Raw genomic sequence first — 22,642 nt, 5'->3', positions numbered from 1 at the left:
AGCCTAGTACTTTTGACCTCAGGGGAGAGACGTAGCAGGGGACAGAGTAGAAATAATTTGGGGGCTTTTGTTTTCAAAACTCAAAAGCACGTTATGTGGAATAAGAGCCAAGAAATAACTGTGATGTGAAGAAGATGCAGAATGCTTTGATTCGTTTACTGAAATTTGTGTTGGGGAAAAAGGAAGGAAGGAAGGAAGCTGTGTAACTCTAGAGCCAAGCGGCTTCTTGGAGAAATGGCCGAGTTTAGACCTGGAGCAGGAAATGTGTGAGGTGAGCAAAGACTACGAGGGTCCTCTCAAATCCAGATGTTAAGTTCAAGAGTCTCCTGCAGGCCAATGAGGGGATAATTTGACTATCAATAAGGATAACTGAGGGGCTTCCCAGGTGGCTCAGTGGTAAAGAATCCACCTGCCAATGCAGGAGACATGGGTTCGATCTCTGGGCTGGGAAGATCCCCTGGAGAAAGAAATGACAAGCCACTCCAGTATTCTTGCCTGGAGAATCCCATGGAGAGAGGAACCTGGTGGACTACAGTCCATGGGGTCGTAAGAAAGTCAGATACAATTTAGTGACTAAAACAACAGCAAGGATAACTGAAATGGGTTGAAATAAATACATTTAAATCCACAAATGCAAAATCATACTTTAAAAAAAAACAAACCTCACCTTACAGGATATGAATGAACCAGGTCATTCTGTTTTGAAATCTGGCCAACAAGGGGAAAGAAACAACCATTTGTTTTGCCTTCCTTCTTCAAATAGAACCTCAAGATAACCGAACAATTGATTTAGCGAAGATTCCACCACAGGAAGGAAGAATAGATCGAATCAGAATGTTGCCGCTTAGCAACTTTGAATACATTAATAGTTAAGGCGACAAGCGTTAGTGACCTCAAAATTGACAAAAAGAGACAATCTGAGGCTGTGTACTTTCCAGCAGGAACGCACACACCAGCCTGAAGAAGTCTTGCCCAACAATGGAATCTGATATTAAAGGGATGAATATTAGGGGACAGTAGGTGGTCTCTGCCCCAAGCAAGAGGAAGCACCTCACAGGCAGAGAGAACAGTCTGAGGACATAAAGGCTTTCAGAGTTGGGAATTCCCTGATGGTCCAGTGGTTAGGATTCTGTGCTTTCACTGCTGAGGGCCGGGTTCAGTCCCTGGTTGGGGAACTAAGATCCCACAAACCACGGAGCACAGCCAAAAACAAAACACAAGACAGATACCTGATACTTGAGCTGGGCATTAAGGACTGAATGGGAGTGAGCCCTTCAAGGGTACAGCCATGGAGACCTGAGAGATGTCAGGCTTGGGGGAAATGAAGTCTAGGGTGGCTGGAGAATTAAGAGCAATAGAAGTCTCTGGAAAGGAGGCTGCTGCCCCACTCCCTCCTGTATTGCTGTTGATGTTTAGTTGCCAACTCGTGTCCGACTCTTTGTGACCCCATGGACTGCAGCATGCCAGGCTTCCCTGTCCACTATCTTGCAGAGTTTGCTCACATTCACGTCCGTTGAGCTGGTGATGCTATATAACCATCTCATCCTCTGCCACCACCTTCTCCTCCTGCCCTCAATCTTTCTTAGCAACTCAGGGTCCTTTCCAATGAGTTGACTCTTCACAATCAGGTGGCCAAAGCATTGGAGCTTCAGCTTCAGCATTAGTCCTTCCAATGAATATTCAGGGTTAGTTTCCTTTAGGATTGACTGGTTGGATCTCCTTGCAGTCCAAGGGATTCTCTAGAGTCTTCTCCAGCAGCACAGTTCGAAAGCATCAACCCTTTGGTGCTCAGCCTTCTTTATGTCCAACTCTCACATCGTACACGACTACTGGAAAATCAAATTTTTGACTCTACAGACGTTTGTCGGCAAAGTGACATCTCTGCTTTTTAATACATTGTCTAGCTTTATCATGTCTTTCTTTTCAAGTAGCAAGCGTCTTTCTGTTACAGGGAATGAAAGATCAGGGAAGTTAGGAAATTTGGCCAGGGTCAGTCTGTGAAGTAAGGACTTAAACCCAGGTTTATAGAATGCTTGCAGCCTTGAGGTTTCCATTTGCTCAGTAGGATTTTTTGTTTGTGTTGGTTTTCTTCTTTGCATTAAATCACACACCCAGATGCGCTGGGCATGGAGCCCAGGCTCAGTATTTTTTTAAGCCCCCACCCTCATAATTCCAACCTGCAGTCTGGATTGAGAACGACTGGGTGGGTTGATCCTCCTAAATCTCCACGCACTTTCCAGTAACTCTAAATCCCTCATTCGGCCTGTCCAGGTGGACGGGCTTTCACCATGCTTGCTTAATTTTGAGCATCAGAAGTTTCTTGAAGGCGGGGAGTGGTGGTGATGCAGAAGCTAAAGCAGATGAGCTCGGCTCTTTCCTCAGCGAAGGAGGCCCGGGGACTGTTGTTCTTTGATTTTTTTTTTTCCCACCTAGACTCCTACGAGGTGAGAAACGGGGAGTCCTGCTTGGCTGGGCAGGCGGGCAGGCAGCTGCTGGGGCCGCCTCCACACTGGAGTCATCGCTGCATCCTGACTCTCAAAGTAGTCCAGCCCCCACACCCACCCACCCCAGGGCAGGAACCGTAGCTGCAGGCTCAGAGCAGACGGAGCGCCGCCCCTCGCCTCCTCCGCCCCGCCGCCCCAGCGCCGCTGCGGAGGGGAGGGCAGAGGAGGGGAGAGATGGGGAACCTGTGAACTATCTCCCAACTGCCGTGTGCACCCGTTCCTCCCGGGGAGCAGAGGTGGCCCCCAGGGTGCTCCTCTTCTGGACTCACCCTCTCCTTTTAACATCCAAGTGGGGATGCCCCCACCTAAGGCAGTATGGGGCGCCCATCTCAAATTCCACGTTTAGCAAGCTGCAGCCTGCTTCTCCGGGAGCTGGGCGCACCTGAGCCTGACCCTCTTTCTCAGGTACCCAGGGACCCCGTCTCTCTCTCCCCATCCCCACGTCTCCCTTTAAACCCAAGACGACTGTGTTACAGTGGCTTTGAGAGCGATCAGAGCTTATGGCAATCCAGGGCAGGAAACCTCTGCTCAACGTGAGCAAGCACCCTTAAGCAGTCATTTCCCTCTGTGTTAGCTAGGAGCCTTTGGGTTCCAAATAACCGAAACCCATCTGAAACGGCCCTGGAGAAGGACGCGGCAACCCCCTCCAGCATTCTTGCCTGAGAAATCCCAAGGACAGAAGGAGCCTGGCGGGCGACAGTGCACGGGGTCGCAAAGAGTCGTCGGCGACTTGGTGACTACACAACATCTGAAAAGGGCTTAAGCGAACAGGGAAGGGATCGCTGCAAAGTCCGGGGCGGGGAGATTTCAGGTCCGGCTGGATCCAGCACCTGTGCGAGGCTTTGCGTCTTTCCTTTCCTGTCCCTTCCCTCTCTCGTCTCGTTTTGTGTCCCCCTCTTTTTTCTACAGTGGCTACCCTCCCGTCCTCCCCATCTCTCTCTCCATACTCCCTCCCCCTCCACCACCTCTGCCCACTAGAAACCAATAGTGTGCACAAGCACACACGCACGTGTGCACGCATAGAGCAGTTGTGACAAGGCAAAACGTATCTAAACATTGCCAAAATGTGTGTGCCTGTGTGTTTCACACCTCCCCTGCCTCATTAAAGGAAGAAAGCTTTGTGAGAGATAATTGAGGGGTGGCGCAGTGGGGAAAGGGAGCCTGTGGGTCCTAAATCTGGATTCCTCTGAAGCTTTCCACTGCCATGTCTTTAACTGAATTAGGGAGTTGTTGTTGTTCAGTCACTCGGTCGTGTCCAACTCGTTGGGACTCCATGAACTGCAGCACACCAGGCTTCCCTGTCCTTCACCATCTCCCGGAGTTTGCTCAAACTCCTGTCCTTTGAGTCAGTGATGCTATTCAGCCATCTCATCCTCTGTCACCCCCTTCTCCTCTTGCCCGTAATCTTTCCAGCATCAGGGTCTTTTCCAATGAATCAGCTCTTCACATCAAAAGTGGCCAAAGTATTGGAGCTTCAGCTTCAGCATCAGTCCTTCCGATGATTATCAGTGTTGATTTCCTTTAGGATTGACTGGTTTGATCTCTCTGCAGTCCAAGGGACTCTCAAGAGACTTCTCCAGCACCACAATTAGAAAGCATCTATCCTTTGGCACTCGGCCTTCTTTATGGTCCAACTCTCACATCCATACATGACTCCTGGAAAAACCATGGCTTTGACTATACAAACCTTCATGGGCAAGGTGATGTCTCTGCTTTTTAATGTGCTGTCTAGCTCTTCTTCCAAGGAGCAAGCGTCTTTTAACTTGGGGAGAGCCTGCATGAAATCCCACTTTATCAGTCCCTGAAGCTTTCTGGGCCTGTGTCACTGTGTGTTTATATTTTAATGCTGTGAGCATAAAAGAGATATTTATTCAAAAACATTTAGCGTGGCCCAGAACTGACAAGTTTATTTTAAGGTCCTGCAAACCAGTCCTGAGAGCAGGGTTTGATTGCCACCTCAGTGTCAAATTAGTGCCTTTAAAGATGCATTAAATTGTCCCTTTGATCTAATAATTGCCTTTTGCTATGGTGATGCCTCCCGGCTGGAAACAAAAGCCATTGTTAACTCCTGCAACTTAGAGAAAAATGTGATTTTTCTCAGACTGGAAGGTTAGGAGGTGACAAATCGCCCAGATTTGACTGTTTTCTTCCCAGATTTGCGCTGAGGATGGCATCTGGCATCCCTTGTAAACTTAGTTCCTTTGTGTGTGGGTGTTCAGTTGCTTCAGTCGTGTCCAACCTTTTGTGAACCTTAGACTGTAGCCCGCCAGGCTCCTCTGTCCATGGGATCTCCCAGGCAAGAATACTGGAGTGGGTTGACATTTCCTTACCCAGGGGATCTTCCCGACCCAGGGATGGAGCCTGAGTCTCCTGCATCTCCTACGTTGGCAGGCTGATTCTTTAGCGCTGAGCCAGTGGGGGCAGTGGTGTGGTTCTTTATCTGACAGCAAAAAGCTTACACGCTGTGTCTCCCTTTTCACCCTGGATTCTGGAAACAACAAAACTTAAGTACAGAACAATAACCATCACGTTCATTGACCATCTCCTGCCTGGCTCCGGATACAATTATCCTGCCTTCCTTAAGTGGTTAGAGGTGACTCATTTTTCTTTATTACTTTTGCTTACTCTGGGTCATAATATTTCAGGAAGGAATCTCTATGGATCCCACTGGGGAAATGAATAAGCAAATATGTGAATTCAGCTTAGATTTTAAGCTGAATAATAGGAAATTGATTTTTTGTGACTTAAAATAACTGAGTATCAACAAATTCATATACTACAATCTAGTGTTTATGGATGGTTGGATGGCATCACTGACTCGATGAAGATGAGTTTGAGCAAGTTCTGGGAGTTGGTGATTGACAGGGAAGACTGGCGTGCTGCAGTCTGTGGGGTTGCAGAGTCGGACGTGACTGAGCGACTGAACCACACTGAGTGTTTCTGGGGCCCTGAAAGAGCCACAAAAGGGACACAATGCTCCCAGATTCAGGACCCAGATGGTGAGCAGTGTCATTAGGTTAGAAACGGTCCCCAAACCCAAACAACCCTTGGAAAAGCATATGGTGGTCTAGACCCTCAGTACCTGTAGCAGCCAACTCAGGTGCATTTTACTTTCTTCCTTAAACGGCATAGTTATCAGTGGTTGCTTGGAGACAGGAAGTAGGGGGGAGGGAGGAAAGAGTGGGAGGAACACAGAGGGATTCCAGGAAAGGTTTGGGGGGTGATGGGCATGGTCACTATCTATTTTTTTTGGCTGTGCTGGGTCTCCGCCGCTGCGAGCGGCCTTTTTCTAGTTATGGCGAGCAGGGGCCTGCTGTGTTTTGCAGTGTGTGAGCTACTCATTTTGGTGGCTCTCTTGTTGATGTGCACGGGTTCTAGAGGGTGGGCTCAGTGGTTGTGGCGAACGGCATGTGGGCTTATTTGCTCCGTGGCATGTGTGATCTTCCCAGACCAGGGATTGAACCTGTGTCCCCTACATTGGCAGACGGATTCTTAACCACTGGACCCCAGGGAAGTCCAGGATGGCCACTATCTTGACTATAGTTATGGTTTTTCAGATATGTATACACACACACACATACACATATATCTATATGTACTAAGTCACTTCAGTCTTGTCCGACTCTTTGCGACCACATGGATTGTAGCCTGCCAGGCTCCTCCGTCCATGGAGATTCTCCAGGCAAGAATACTGGAGTGTGTTGCTGTCCCTCTTCTAGGGGATCCTCCCCACCCGGGGATCGAACCCCAGTCTCTTATGTCTCCTGCATTGGCAGGCAGGTTCTTTACCACTAGCGCCACCTGGGAAGCCCTTTATGTACATTACATATATGTCAAAACCCTACATCAAAATGGCCATTTAAAATATTTGTGCTATTTACTATATATCAATCATCCTTCCAAAACGTTATAACATTCTGCATATTCGAAACAAATCAAGGATTACATATCATTTTTTAAATATTGCAAAATGATTTTGTCACACCCATCAGGATGGTCACCATCAAAAGAACAGAAAATGACAACTGCCAGCAAGGAGGCAGGGAAGTTGGAACCCTTGTGCAGTGTTGGTGGGAATGAAAAATAGTGCGGCCACCATGGAAGATAGTATGGAGGTCCTCAAAAAATTAAAACTATAATTATTATAAGTTCCAGCAATCTCACTTCTGGGCATATATCCAAAAGAATTCAAAGGAGGATCTTGAAGAGATATTTGCACACTTAACGTTCATAGCAGTATTATGCACAGTAACCAAGAGAGGGAAGCAACACAAGTGTCCATTGACAGATGAATGCATAAAGAAAATGTGATTATTTTCACTTCTCTTACGTCTCCTGGATTGGCAGGCAGGTTATCACTAGCGCCACCTGGGAAGCCCCACGGCAGATGACTACTCAGCCATAAAAAAAGGGGAACTATCGAGATGTGCAACAGCTTGGATGAGTCACAGAACTATTATGCTGAATAAAAGCAGGCAGACCACCCAAAGACTGAGCACATACTGTATGATTCCTCTGATAGAAAGCTTTTTAAAAATGCGGATGCATATATAGTGACAGAATGCTGATCGGTGGTCACCCAGAGATGCAGCAAAAAGAGAGAGAAGAAGAGGAGGGAGATTCGTGAAAGCCACCGGGAAACATTTGGGGGGATGGACAGGTTCACTGTTTTGAGGCTGTGATTTTTTTTTCTTATGATTCTTCCAACTTTATTCAGATATATTCAATGTACAAATTTAAATTTATATGTATAAATTTAAAGTGTACAGCATAATGATTTGACATACGTACATCATGAAATGATTATCACAGTAAGTTTAGTAAACACACGTCTTCTCATATAGATAGAAAATTAAAGACAAATAAAAAAATGTTTTTGTGATGAGAACACTTGGGATTTATCCTCTTAACAACTTTCATATATAACATACAGCAATGTTAATTGCATTATCATTTTGTACATTACATCCTTCGTACTTATTTATCTAATAACTGGAAGTGTGTCCCTTCTGCCCATCTTTGTCCAATTCCCCTCCCCCACATCCCCCCTTTGGTAAGTGCAAATCTGAAATATTTTTCTGTGAATCTTTGTTTGTTTGCTTGTTTGTTTGTTTTTGAAGTGTCATTGACCTACAACGCTATGTTAGCTCCTGGCACACAACATGGTGATTTATTATTTTTGTACATTTCGAAATGGTCAGCACTGTAATTCTAGTTATGATGTGGTGGCTGTGATTTTATTGCAGGTGTCTATGTGCCTCAGACTCGTCAAAATATGTGCTGTTTATTAGAGGTCAATTATCTTAAAAAAAAAAAAAAACTATGATGGAATAGCTACCACTTTCTAAATGCTCCTGAAGCTCTGTTCTCATTGCTTTGTTTTTTAAACAATTATTTATTTTTAAATTTTTAGCTGTTCTGGGTCTTTGTTACTACTCAAGGGCTTTCTCTAGTGGCGATGAGCTGCTCTCTGGTCACAGTGCACAGGTTTCTCGTTGTGGGCCTTCTCTTGATGCCAAGAAGGGACTCTATAGCACAGGCCCAATAATTTGGCACACGGGCTTAGTTGACCCTTGGCATGTGGAATCTTCCCAGATCGGGAATTGAACCTGTGTCCCCTGCATTGACAGGTGGACTCTTAACCACTGGACCACCAGGGAAGTCCCTCGTTGCTTTACAGACACTATCTCAGTTAACTCTAACCACAGCTCCGCTCTACAGATAGAAAGACAGGCTCAGGAAGTTGAAGGCACTGCCCAAGTCCACGCAACTATTACTAGGTCTGTCTGGCTTCCAAGTTCATTCTTTTTCTACTCTCAACCTCAAACAGCATCCCTGCCACACACATTACAGTTAATCTTCCTTATCACTCACCACAAGCTGAATACTTTGCACAAATTAATTTAATCTTGAGCCTTGGGGAGTTTGGGTTTGCCCAAGGACACACAGTAAGTAGAGCTGGGATTTGAACCCAGGGAATCTGAGGCCAGAATCACATGCTGAAGGCAAGTGCTCCCGGAAGGACATCCCTCCCAGTTTCTCCTGGGAGCCCTTCTTGAATAAAATACTTGTCCAGAATCTCTTGTCACAGTTTCTGCTTCTGGGGAATGGAAACTTAGACAGCATGAGGTGAAAAGTCTTTCTCCTTTTAACTGGCAAGAGAAGGGGGTCAGAGTTGCTGCTCTAACAATGGAAACTAGAGACAGCTGCTGGGGGCCAGACGATGCACTGAGGTGTGGGATCCTGGGGCAAGTGGGGTGGTGCGGGCACTGCAAAGCCATCTTGGATCCTGAGAGGATGGGCTTTGCCTAGTGCCTCCGATGCCGTATTCTTTCCTAAAGGGCCAGTTCCCTGCCACTGATCTATTTGTCAATTCCCAGTTGCCCCCTCATGGCGTGACTCAGCCATGGGGCAGGGAGTGGGGATCCCAATTACAAAGGAAGAGAAACCCATTCAATCTTTCACTTATTGACATTCACTGAACTTGCCTCCAGGCCAGGCATTATGTTTGGCACTGGAAGGATCTGATGGTGAACAAATGCCCTTCCCTGATCTCAGGGAGCCAAGGAGACAGCTCCAGGAATAAGCCATCTCAGCAACAGAGTGATTTGACGGAGGAAAGCACAGATCCCGCAGAGGTGAAAGGAGGAGCATCTAACTCTTTGCTGCCCCAAGTGTGGTCCACGCACCAGCAGCATCAGCATCATCGGGGCAGGTGTTGGAAAATGTAGAAACCCAGGTCCCACCCTAGACCTACAGAATCAGAACCTGCAGGTTAACTAAGGCCCACAGCGATTTGAACGTGCATTAACATTTGAGGAGCTTTAATGTAACCGAATCAGGGGCGAGGCAGGCTGAGGAATAGGTGCGGGTCAGAGAAGGCTGCCTGGAGGAGGCGACACCTGAGCTGGACAAAGGAGTAGGAGTCAGCCAGGTGAGGCAGAGATTGGCTGGCTGTTCTCCAAACCTGCTTCTTCTTTTCTGGCTGGACCACATTCCAAGCGTCTCACAGTTCCGGGCGGCCACGTGACCAAGTTCAGGTCGGTGGAATGTGAAGAGATGCCTTGGGCACCCTTTGCAAGCCTGGCCCAGGATCAGCCCAGTCTGATCCTGCTGAACTTTCCAGATTCACCAACCACACGGAGGGGACTTTGAGAGGGCCAGAGCCGGAGGAATGACTGAGCCTGGGTCCCTGACTGATGGGCTGGCTGGTTAGCCAGGAGCTCGGGCAAATGAAGTTCTGTTGTGTTCAGCCCCTGGGGTGGGGGGTTGATTTACAGCAGCTGACCTATCCCTGTTGAGACAGCAGGCAAAAGGGAGGGTGAACTTTTGTTTGTTTTTGTTTTATTTTGGGAGGTGAACAGAGGTAGGAACAGGCTAGATCTTGAGGATGGCGGAGACCGTGCTAAGGAACGAGAAATTTCAGCAATTTGTATTTGGGAAGGGGTGGAGTCAGAGATCCCTCTGCTGGTAGCTGCTGATAGTTATAGTCGTGGAGATTTGGTCGCTAAGTCGTGTCTGACTCTTGCGACCCCACGGACTGTAGCCTGCCAGGCTCCTCTGTGCATGGGATTCTCCAGGCAAGAACACTGGAGTGGAGGAGACGTTTGCTTCTCCAGGGGATCTTCCCAACCCAGGGATCAAACCCGGGCCTCCTGCATTGCAGGCAGACTCTTAACCAACTGAGCTACAAGGAAAGTTACAGAACACCCCCCCCCAAAAAAAAAGAAAAAAAGTTATAGACCCTCTTTACACACACAAACAACTGAATAGGAGATGCAAGCGGTTCATGAGTTCCAGGTTAAGATATGTTTCAGCTGATGGGAGACCATTTTTAAAAAAGAAAGTCATGTATCGAGGGAAAGTTTCCCTTGTCGTCAACTAAGGCATTTTTGGTTTTCATTTTTTTCTTAGTCATAAGAATCCATCTTGAGGGCTTTCCTGGTGGCTCAGTGGTAAAGAGTCTGCCTGCCAAAGCAGGAAACATGGGTTTGAGCCCTGATTCAGGAAGACCCCAAATGCCATGGAGCAACAGAGCTAGTGTGCCACAAGGATTGAGCCTGTGCTCTAGAGCACGGGAGCTGCAACTTCTGAAGCCGGTGAGCCCTGGAGCCTGCGCTGCCCAAAAAGAGCAGCCGCTGCAATCAGAAACCCATGCACCGCAACTAGAGAGCAGCCGCCACTCTCCACGACCAGAGAAGGTCTGCTTGCAGCACTGAAGACCCAGTTTGGCCAAAAATAAATAAACAAATAAACCTTTAAAAGAAAAACACACACACAAAAAGAGGGACTTCCATGGTGGTCCAGTGGTCAAGAATCTGTGCTTCCAATGCAGAGCTCACAGGTTCGATCCCTGGTCGGGGGACTAGGATCCCACACGATGAGTGGTGCAGCCAAAAAATAAAAATAAAATAAAATAATCTTAAAAAAAAAAGAATCCGTCTTCAGTTTTACAGTGAAAAACAACAGCAAAACAACGAGATACCACTACACACCTATTAGAATGGCCGTAATCCGGGACATTGACAATACCAAATGCTGGTGAGAGTGTGCAGCAACAATTCATTGCTGGTGGGAACGCTAAAGGCTATGGACACTTTAGAAGACAGTTTGGTGATTTCTTACAAAACTAAACACGTTCTTTAAAAAAAAGAAAAACTAAATATGATCTATAATCTTCCTGGATGATTCAGCAAACTGACTCCTTGGTATTTACCCAAAAAAAGCTGAAAAGCTAAGTCTGTACAGAAACCTGCACACAGATTTTTATAGCAGCTTTATTCATAAGCGCCCAAACCTGGAAGCAAATAAGATATCTGTCCTTCAGTAGGAGAATGAATCAATAAACTGTGGTCGATCCAGACAAAGGAATTTCATTCAGTGCCAAAGAGAAATGAGCTATCAAGCTATGGAAAACCATGCAGGAAACATAAATAGGCGGCAATGATATATTGTACAGCACAGGGAATAGAGTCAATAATTTATAACAAGTTTAAGTGGAATATATAATCTATCCAATGGTTGAGTCAGTATGTTATATATCTGAACCTAATGCAATATTGTGAATCAACTATACGTCAATAAAAAAGAAAAATCAAGAAAAGGCAAGACGTGGAGGAAACCTGCTGCTGCTGCTGCTGCTAAGTCACTTCAGTCGTATCCGACTCTGTGAGGCCCCACAGACGGCAGCCCACCAGGCTCCCCGGTCCCTGGGATTCTCCAGGCAAGAACACTGGAGTGGGTTGCCATTTTCTTCTCCAATGCATGAAAGTGAAAAGTCAAAGTGAAGTTGTTCAGTCATGTCTGACTCAGCGACCTCGCGACCTCATGGCCTGCAGCCTACCAGGCTCCTCCATCCATGGGATTTTCCAGGCAAGAGTACTGGAGTGGGTTGCCATTGCCTTCTCCGGAGGAAACCTAGACACAAATTATTAAGTGAGAGAAGCCATTCTGAAAAGACCACGTACTGTAGGGGTTCAGGTATATGATGTTCTGGAAGAGGCAAAACTATGGGGACCCAAAGCAGTGGTTGCCGGGGATGAGAGGAGAGGGAGGGACGGATGAGTCAGCGGAGCGTGGAGGATGTTTAAGGCAGTGAAAATACTTTATATGATACTAGAATTACGCACACATGTCATGTAACATTTGTCCAGACCCATAGCAAGCACAACACCAGGCATGAACCATCATGTAAAGGATGAATTTTGGGTGATGATGTGTTCCGGTCAGTTCGAATGTTACAAATACACCAGTCTGGATAAGGGGAGCTCCGGAGAGTGGGAGAGGCCAGGCACGTGCAAAAAGCCTCTGTATATGAACAGAGGGCATGTGGGAAATCTCCGTACCTTCCCCTCAAATTTGCTGCGGATTTTGTTGTTGTTGTTTTTGCTATGAACTTTAAATGGCTCTAAAATATGATAAGCTTCCCTGGTAGTTCAGTCAGTCAGTCAAGAATCTGCCTGCAGTGCAGGAGACCTGGGTTCGATCTTTGGGTCAGGAAGATCCCCTGGAGAAGGAAATGGCAAACCACTCCAGTATTTTCTCATTTTAGTGAGAAAACAAGATTCCTTTTATAGCTAACATGGCTGGGGCACATTGATCTGACAAGGCCATGCACATCTGCATTTATTCAGCACCACCATTCTCCTGGTTTACCTTTTTTTATTTATTTTTATTGGAGTAATGTTGATTTACAATGTTGTATTAGTTTCTGCCGTACAGCAAAGTGAATCAATTATATATGTACGTGTATCAGCTCTTTTTTAGATTCTTTTCACCTCTAGGTCATGACAGAGTATCAAGTAGAGAGCCCTGTGCTATAAATTAGTCCTTATTAATCACCTATTTTATATATAGTAGTGTGTATATGAGGAGAAGGCAATGGCACCCCACTCCAGTACTCTTGCCTGGAAAATCCCATGGACCGAGGAGCCTGGTGGGCTACAGTCCATGGGGTCGCTAAGATTCGGACACGGCTGAGCGACTTCACTTTCACTTTTCACTTTGATGCATTGGAGAAGGAAATGGCAACCCACTCCAGTGTTCTTGCCTGGAGAATCCCAGGGACGGGGGAGCCTGGTGGGCTGCAGTCTGTGGGGTCGCACAGAGTCAGACACGACTGAAGCGACTTAGCAGCAGCAGTGTGTATATGTCAACCCCAATCTCCCAATATCCTTCCCCCCACCATCTTTCTTTTAAAAGAGATGCCTAACTGGGATCCATTCTTCTGGGTTATCTCTTTTATTTACCTGGTAGTGCACACTGGTGAAGAATCCACCTTCCCTGGGCAGGAGATTCAAGAGATGTGGGTTTGATTCCTGGTGCGGAAGATTCCCCTGGAGAAGGAAATGGCAACCCACTCCAGCACTCTTGCCTGGAAAATCCCATGGACAGAGGGGCCTGGTGGACCACAGCCCATGGGGTCGCAAAGAGTCAGACTTGGAGACTAAACCACAACAAGGGCAAGAACAGGAGAGTCTGAGTTTCCGCACCAGATGAGGGACCCAGCTCCCAAATCTCTGCTGAGCTGCTAAGTCTCTGCTGGGCCACTAGAGGGCGCAAAGGCCCCAGTCAGCTGAACCTTGGCACAGCCCTGGCCGCTGGGGTCAGGGCACTGGCTAGTGATTCAGCACTGGGGGCCCTCCCTGTCCCGGATGGGGGCGGGGCACGAACAGCAGGCTCTCCAAAGCCCCAGGACTGCAGATAACACCCCCACCTCCCTCCAGAACTTCCGCTGGCATCTGATCCAGCTATGCTAATGACAGTCCGGGCCCGCAGTGCCAGCAGACCCAGAGGAACATCCTGGGGTGGGGTGAGGGGGTAACTTTGCCCCCCCACCTCGATTCTGCATTCCTGAGCCTTGACCCCCACGGAGCAGCCACAGGGCAGCTTAAAACCCTCCCAGCCCCTCTGCAGACAGTCTGGCTGTGTCTGAGAGCTCATAGGTACATTACAGGCTAGAATAGCCCTGTGGTGGATCAGCCTGCCCTTCCTGTACACGTCCTGGTTTTCATTTACTGTAAATTACCCTGCTTCTCCTATGAGACTTGAAAGGGAGAGGAGGGAAAGGGCAGGAGCGTAGCCATGAGTTTGCTTCATCCAACGTGGCAGCCTGCAGTGCAGTCACGGCAGGAACAGGGACTGACCCAAGCCTCTGAGTGTAACCTAAGGAGCCTGCAGGAGAGGTGGCACTGGGAAGTGCAAAGGGCCTCCAGAGTCAGAAAGACTCAGGTTCAAGTTCAGCTCCCTCATCTACCAGCAGCTGGTTGCCCCCTCTCAGGGCCTCAGTCTCCTCATTTTGAAAGTGGAGGTGGGGACTTCCTGGTGATCCAGAGGCTAAAACCTCTTGCTCCCAATGCAGGGCATGCAGGTTCGATCCCTGGCCAGGGAACGATTCCACATGTCCCAACTAAGAGTCTGCATGCCCCCACTAAAGACCCCACATGCTGCAATGAACACAAAGACCAGGTGCAGGCAAATAAATAAAAAAAATTTTTTAAGTAGGACTTTACTGGTAATCCAATGGTAAAAAATCTGCCTGCCAATGCAGGGGACACTGGTGCGATCCCTGGTTCGGGAAGATCTCACCTGCCTCAGGGCAGCTAAGCCTGGGCACCATGGCTACTGAAGCCCGAGTGCCTAGAGCCCCATGCTCTGCATCAAGAGAAACCACTGCAATGAGAGGCCCTCACACTGAAACTAGGGAGTAGCCCCTGCTCGCCACAGCTAGAGAAAGGCTGCTGCTCAGAATAAAGATCCAGTGCAACCAAGGTTAAATAATAATTTTTAAGTGGAGGTGATATTTAGCACACTGGTGTGAGATAACGATTCCCTTTGTTGTTGTTTTTTCCCTAAGTTGTGTCCAGCTCTTTGTGACCCTGTGGACTGTAGCCATCCAGGCTCCTCTGTCCATGGGATTTCCCAGGCAGGAATACTGGAGTGGGCTGCCATTTCTTCCTCCAGGGGATCTTTCTGACTCAGGGATTGAAGCTGCGTCTCCTGCTTTGGCAGGTGGGTTCTTTACTATGTTTCCCTAGCACCCAGCATAGGAGGGCTTCAATTCATATTTGACAAAATTGGACAGTGGCTTGAAACAGCCATGTTATTATCCCCTTGGTTTTGTCGGTGGCCTCACGAGGCTATTTCACAGCTGATGTTGCTTGGGGTCTCTCAGGCTGTTGCAGTCCAATGGATGGAGTCATCTTGGAGGCTTCAACAGGGACCTGGGAAGGCTGGGCACTGCTCCTCTCCAAGCTGCCTCAGGGTTTATCTTCTCCATGTGGCCCCCTCCAGCTTTATCTACCGCATCCTGGGACTCCCAGAAGCCCAAAAGTAGAGCTGACAAGTCTTCTGATGCTTGGGTGTGGAGCTGACAAGCATCTCATATGTCATCATCTTTTGGTAGGTCCCAAGTCTCGCAGATTCAGTGTGGGAGGGACCTGTCTAGAGAACAGATACTGCAGGTATGGCTCACAGGGAAGTCTGGTTAGGGACTAGATGTCAGATGGTGTATTAGTGTCCTGTCGCTGCTGGAACAAACCACTACAAATTTAGTGGCTTCAAACAATACATTTATTATCTTACAGTCCTATAAGTCAGAACTGCAAGATAGATCTGTCTGAAGAGTCCCCCAGTAGTTATGTATAGATGTGAGAATTGGACCATTAAAAAAAGGCTGAGCGCCAAAGAACTGATGGTTTCAAATTGTAGTGCTGGAGAAAATTCTTGAGAATCCCTTGGACTGCAAGAAGATCAAACTGGTCAATCCTAAAGGAAATCAACCCTGAATATTCATTGGAAGGACTGATGCTGAAGCTGAAGCTCCAATACTTTGGCCACCTAATGTGAGGAGTCAATTCATTGGAAAAGACCCTGATGCTGGGAAAGATTGAAGGCAGAAGGAGAAGGGAGCAGCAGAGGATGAGATGGTTAGAGAGCATCACTGACTCAATGGATATGAACTTGAGCAAACATTGGGGGGATGGTGAAGGTCAGGAAAGCCTGGCATGCTGCAGTCCATGAGGTTTCAAAGAGTTAGACATGACTCAGCAACCAAACAACAATAACCCAACAAAAGGGCTAAAATCAAGCTGTGCCTGGCTGCCTCCCTTTCTGGAGGCTCTGGAAAAGGATTCCTTACCTTGCCTTGAATGAGCGACTTCACTTTCACTTTTCACTTTCAAGCATTGGAGAAGGAAATGGCAACCCACTCCAGTATTCTTGCCTGGAGAATTCCATGGACAGAGGAGCCTGGTGGGCTACAGTCCATGGGCTCAGAAAGAATCGGACACGGCTTAGCGACTAAACAACAACAAGGGCAAGAAAAGGCGAGTCTGAGTTTCAGCACCCGATGGGGACCCAGCTCCCAAATCTCTGCTGAACTGCTACCCGACTCTTTCCTCCCAGTGGCCACTAGAGGGCGCCCCGCCTGCCCTCCCCGCCCCCAGGGGGCATGAATAGCAGGTTTCCAAAGCCCCAGGACTGCAGGTAACACCTCCACCCCAGTCCAGAGCTTCCGCTGGCATATGATCCAGTCAGGCTAATGACAGTCTGGGGCGGTGGTGCCAGGAGACCCAGAGGAACGTCCTGGGGGGAGGGGTGTCTCTGCACACCCTTCAGTTCTGAATTCCTTGACCTGTGACTCCTCCCCATCCTCATCACGTTACTTCAACCTCTACTTCCGTCATCACGTCTCCTCTTTCTTCTATGACAGCCTGCCACCTGTCTTTACAAATAAAGTTTTATTGGAACACGGCCACATCCATTCATTTCAGATTGTCTGTGGCTACTTTTTGGACTACAATGGCAGAGCTCTCTACTTGCAAGAGAAACCATGGCCCACAAAGCTAAAAATATTCAGGATCTGGGCCTTTGTAGAACAGTTTGCTGACCCCGGTTTAAGTCAGTGGTTCTCAACTCTGGCTGTAATTTAGAATTATTTGGGGAAGCAATCCTTTCAAGGATGCCAAAACACTCAAAGCCCTTGTCATGTAATTGACCTGTGGGTGGACTCAGGGCATGCATTTCTTAAAAGCTTAGGGACTTAGGGACTTCCCTGGCTGTCCAGTGATTGGGACTCTGCACTTCCAATGCAGGAGGTGCGGGTTTGATCTCTGATCAGGAAACTAAAATCCCACACGCCCTGCGACACAGCCAAAATAAAATTTAAAAAATTAACCACCTCTAGCATCACACAATAATCTTTCTAAAAATACCCAGGTGATACTATGGGGCAGCTAAGACCAAAAACCACTGGTCTAAGCCAGTCATGGCAATTAGTTCTTCTTTAACAGGAAATGATTTGCTGATGGGAACCAACTCTGGCCAATGAACCATAATGGGGAGTCCACTGGGGGTGGGTGGCTGGTCTGAGAAACCTTTCCCACTCTGATATAAAGACAAGGATAAGGAGAAAGTGGCTGTAATTACGGCTGACTCTCCCTTCCTGTGGATGCTGCTGGGTAAGGGCCCATGGAGATACTTTTAATATCAGAAGGAAAAAAGAATAGAATCCTGCCTGCCTTGTATTTGCCTTTACACCAATACAGTCACAAAATATAGTCTTTTTTTTTTTTAATGGAGGAAGATCCCAGGAAAGTTATAATGTGACCGTGACAGTGCCTGGTACAGAATAAGCCTTAATAAATAAGAGTTGTTTTCATCATCCTCAGGATCACTGCTGTTAGTGGCAAGAATGGGTGTGGTCATCAGACCAGCCTAGCCAGATGGAAGGGTGAATACAGCCAAAGTAATAACAGGGAGAAAAGCGGTGAGTGTACACACCCTGCTTTGTTCTGAAGTCAATCATTGTCTCCTCTTCTCCACCCAGCCTCCCTATCAGGTGGGTGTTATTATCCCCATTCTACAGATGAGGAAATGAAGGCCAGAGCAGTTAAGTAATTTGCCTCAGAAGCGTCTGCCTGCAATGCAGGAGACCTAGGTTCGATCCCTGCGTCAGGAAGATCCCCTGAAGAAGGAAATGGCAACCCACTCCAGTACTCTTGCCTGGAAAATTCCATGGACAGAGGAGCTTGGTAGACTACAGTCCATGGGATCGCAAAGAGTCGGCCACAACTGAGTGACTTCACTCACTCACTCACTCACACAGATAGTCAAAGGGGAGGCAGGATGTGAGTCCAGGTCTGCGGGATGTCACAGCCATATCTTCTCCGTACTAATCAGAAAACAGAGAAGTCCTCCAGTGACGGTCATGGGGATTTGCATTGGAGCAAACAGCTGACAACACCGGGAGATTTTTGGAAAGGAGCTAATGGCATTTAGGGAGCTGTTGGGTTGTCACATTAATTCCAGGGAACATTTGAAGAGATGTCTGCCTGACTCGATGGATGTGAGTCTCAGTGAACTCCGGGAGTTGGTGATGGACAGGGAGGCCTGGCGTGCTGTGATTCATGGGGTCGCAAAGAGTCGGACACGACTGAGTGACTGATGTGATCTGATCTGAGAGTGTTAGCACCCTAGCCACTCAAAGGATTCATTCTTCCTGGAAACAGCTCACTTGGGCCGTACACTGCAAGTGAAAGTGTTAACTACTCAATCGAGTCTGACTCTTTTGTGATCCCATGGACTGTAGCCCACCAGGCTTCTCTGTCCATGGGGTTTTCCAGGCAAGAATACTGGAGTGGGTTGCCACTTCTTTCTCCAGGGGATCTTCCCGACCCAGGGATCAAACCTGGGTCTCCTGCATTACAAGCAGATTCTTTACTGTCTGAGCCACCTGGGGAGCCCAAAACAACAAGATACAATGCACTACAGCCCAGAACTCCTGGTCTTGAAGGTCCTCCAGCCTCAGCCTCTCAAGTAGCTGGGATTACAGGTGCCAGCTACTGTGCCTGGCAGGCAATACACTGGTTTAGTATTAAGAGGTATTAGGTTTCGTATTAAAAGGAAGTTAGTAGGACTTGCCTGGTGGTCCAGTGGCTAAGACTCCATGCTCCCAGTGCAGGGGGCCCAGCAGGGAATGAACTAGACTCCATATGCCACAACTAAGAGTTCCCATGCTGCAACTAAAGATCTCACATGCCACAACTAAAAAAAAAAATCCTGCATACCATCACAAAGATAAAGATCTCGTATGCTTCAATTGAGACCGCAGCCAAATAAATAAATGAAAATAAATAAATATGTGTGTATGCTCAGTTGTGTCCGACTCTTTGCAACCCCATGGACTGTAGCCCACAAGGCTCCTCTGTCCATGGGATTCTCCAGGCAAGAATACTGCAGTGGGTTGCCATTCCCTTTTCCAGAGGATTTTCCTGACTCAGGGATCGAACCCAAGTCTCCTGCATTGCAGGTGGATTCTTTACCACTGAGCCATCTGGGAATCCAAATAAATACACATTAAAAAAAGAGAGAGAGAGAGAGATGGGAGGGAGTTTCAAAAGGGAGGGGATGTATGTATACCTATGGCTGATTCATGTTGGGGTTTGACAGAAAACAGCACAATTCTGTAAAGCAATTATCCTTCAATAAAAAATTAATTAATTAAAAAAAAAGAAGTTAGAGAAACTGCCAGCCCAACCACCCATGCAGCAATGATCTGGAAAATTATCTCTTTTAATACCTTGACTTTGTGGTGGGAAAAAATACTACAAACCCTACTCGTGAACGGCATGATGGCTTTGTTCTAAGTGATCTGGCGCTAACAAACAGTGGTCTCTTAAACAAACACTTACTACATGCCTAGTTGTGCCAGGTAGTCCATCAAACAGTGGGGCACAGAGCTGGAAAGACTTACAAATCTCTGTCCTTTCAGAGCGTATATTCAAAGAGGGGAGCGTGTCCCAAAGGAAAGAGATAAGCAACTCAAATGATAACAGATTATGACGGGTTCTGGGAAATAAAGAAGAGACTGTTTACTGGAGACAGAACACAGGTTGTCCATTGTCCTCCCACAGCTCTTCTTTCTTTTACAGTCATAGATCCCCCCATTTCGTAGCTGTGCATGTGGCCATGCAGGGCTTCCCTGGTGGCTCAGATGGTAAAGAACCTGCCTGCAATACGGGAGACCCAGATTCCATCCCCGGGTCGGGAAGATCCCCCAGAGAAGGGAATGTCAACCCACTCCACAATTCCTGCCTAGAGAATTCCATGGACAGAGGAGCCTGGCGGGCTACAGTCCATGGGGTTGCAAAGACTTGGACAGGACTGAGTGACTAACGCTTTCACGGGCCATGCAGAATATCCCAGGCTTCCTGGCAGCTGGCATGGCCGTGTGACTGAGTCCTCTCCAATGGGATTGGAAGCTGAAGCCATGTGTGCCCCTTACAGGAAGGGTCCTAAAAGACAGGGTGGATGGGAGAATGCTGGAGCACCTGTCTTAACCATGTAATGAAGGTTGTGCCCAGCAGAGCAACAGGATAGGAGGAGTCTGGCTTCTAGGAGCCATGAAACCCCAGCCGAGCCTAGCACTGCCCACTTTGGGACTTTTAGGTGACAGAAAAATAAATACCTGTGGTTAGAACCCAGCTATAGGGGAGAGGGCTTACTCCGTGTGGAGTGGTTCAGAAAGGCTTCTTGCAGGAGGGGGCATTAGATGGATGCCATCCAATACAGACATAATGCAAGCCATATATGTGATTTCTAATTTTCTAGTAGCCACGTTTTCAAAGTAAGAAGAAACAGGTGAATTTTTTTTCAATTGCTTTTCTTTTTTTACTAACTCTTGGAAATCTGGTGTATGTTTGATGCTTACAAGCGCATCTTGGTTCGGACTAGCCCCATTTCCAGTAGCCGAGTGTGAGTGGCAGCTTCTATGCTGAACAGCCCAGCTCTGAAGGAATGGAAGAGCCAAGGAGGAATTCTTCAAAGAGCATTTAATGCTAAGGAAACCAGGCTGAGTGCAAAAAACCAGAATGGGAAAGATCAGATCTGAGAAATACGAGTCCTCGCTTGATAGAATCTTCACCAAATACAAGATGGGCCCAGTAGGGGGCTGGCACGCTTTAATGTATATATTAATTATATATATGCACACACACATATATATGTTTAGCTTTATTCACTTTAACATGTTTTTTAAAAATTGTCTTATAGTTGATTTACAATGTCATGTTAGTTTTAGGTGCAAAGCACAGCGATTTAAATAGATAGATAGGCAGGTAGATAAATTTTCTTTTCTGAATTTTTTTCCCTTATAAGGTGTTACCAAATATTAAGTATACATCCCTACGCTATACAGTAGGTCCTTATTCGTTATCTATCTTATTAACCAATATGTTATTTAATCATTTATTTATTTATTTTTATTTTTGGCTGCCCTGGCTCTTTGTTGCTACGCACTGGCTTTCTCTGACTATGGGGAGTGGGGGCTGCTCTCTAGCTGTGGTGTGAGGCTTCTCGCTGCAGTGGCTTCTCCTGCTGCAGAGTATGGGCTTCAGAGGGAGGGGACTCAGTCATTGTGGCCCACAGGCTTAGTTACCCCGCGGCAACCAGGGATCAAACCCATGTCCCTTGCATTGGCAGGTGGATTCTTAACCACTGGACCACCAGGGAAGTCCTATTAACTAATACCTTGAAAGCGCGTTGATATTGGATTTCCCTTCTTCCAGTGGTAACACCAGGTCCACCACAATGAGTGATGAGTCAGACCTTCTGTGTTCAAATCTTTGCTCTGTTTCATATTGCTGTGTGACCTTGGCAAATTACTTCATCTCTCTGTGCCTCAGGGTTTTTTTTTTTTTTTCCATCCCTAAAGGACAGATGATAATTATAGGACTTGCCTCAGAGATAGTTGCCAGAAATGTGTGCTAAGCCCTGGGGGCAGTGCTGGGCCTGTGGCAGGCATCCTTTAGACACTGGCTATAGACTTGGGATGGTTTTTAGCTCCTAAGTTAATGATAAGCAAGAAGAAACAAGTAAAATATGAACCTAGTGCCAGCTGGGTTTCCTGAGCTTCAGACAGGAGAGGAAAGAAGGGAGGTGAATGTTCCAAGAATGCAATTCATTTAAAGTCGTAACATAAGGAAGTGGGTGGCGGTGCAGATACAAACGCAAACTGGAAAAAGTTAGCCAGCAAGAAAAATTAACCAGGAGATAAATGGACACAGAAAAATAACAGTCACTATTTTTTTTTTTGCCTCTGTGCTATGCCCTAAGGTTTGGAAACTCCAAATGCCTAAAGGAGCTAGGCTGGTTTTGCAAATAAGTGAAGCCACTTGACTTTAAGATGATGGAATATGGTGGCATCCATAGCAACAAGTTTCCAGGCTTAGGCAACTGAAGTCGGTCCTAAAGTACATTTTCTCTATTTGGCAGAGTAAGAGCACTCATAGTTGGAACTTCAGCAGTTATGTGACCATGGACAAGTTGCTTAAACCCTTGTGCCTCAGTTTCCTTATCTGTTACACAGAGACAATAGTAACTATTTACAAGAATGAACGCAGGTGAATTTGAACAGGACTTGACACGTAGTATTAGACACCCAGCAAGTATTATATGGACTTCCTAGTTGAGAGTCCTGCCAATGCAGCGAACACGGATTTGATCCCTGGTCCATGAAGATTTCGCGTGGCGAGGGGCAAATAAACCCAAGTGCCACAACGACTGAGCCCACCTGCCGGGACTACTGAAGCCCATTCACTGAGAGCCCGTGCCACAAGAGAAGCCACCACAATGAGAAG

This window comes from Bison bison, unplaced genomic scaffold, assembly GCF_000754665.1.
Source record: "Bison bison bison isolate TAMUID 2011002044 unplaced genomic scaffold, Bison_UMD1.0 scf7180017864144, whole genome shotgun sequence".
Lineage (NCBI taxonomy): Eukaryota > Metazoa > Chordata > Mammalia > Artiodactyla > Bovidae > Bison > Bison bison.
This window is presented reverse-complemented; position numbering follows the sequence as displayed.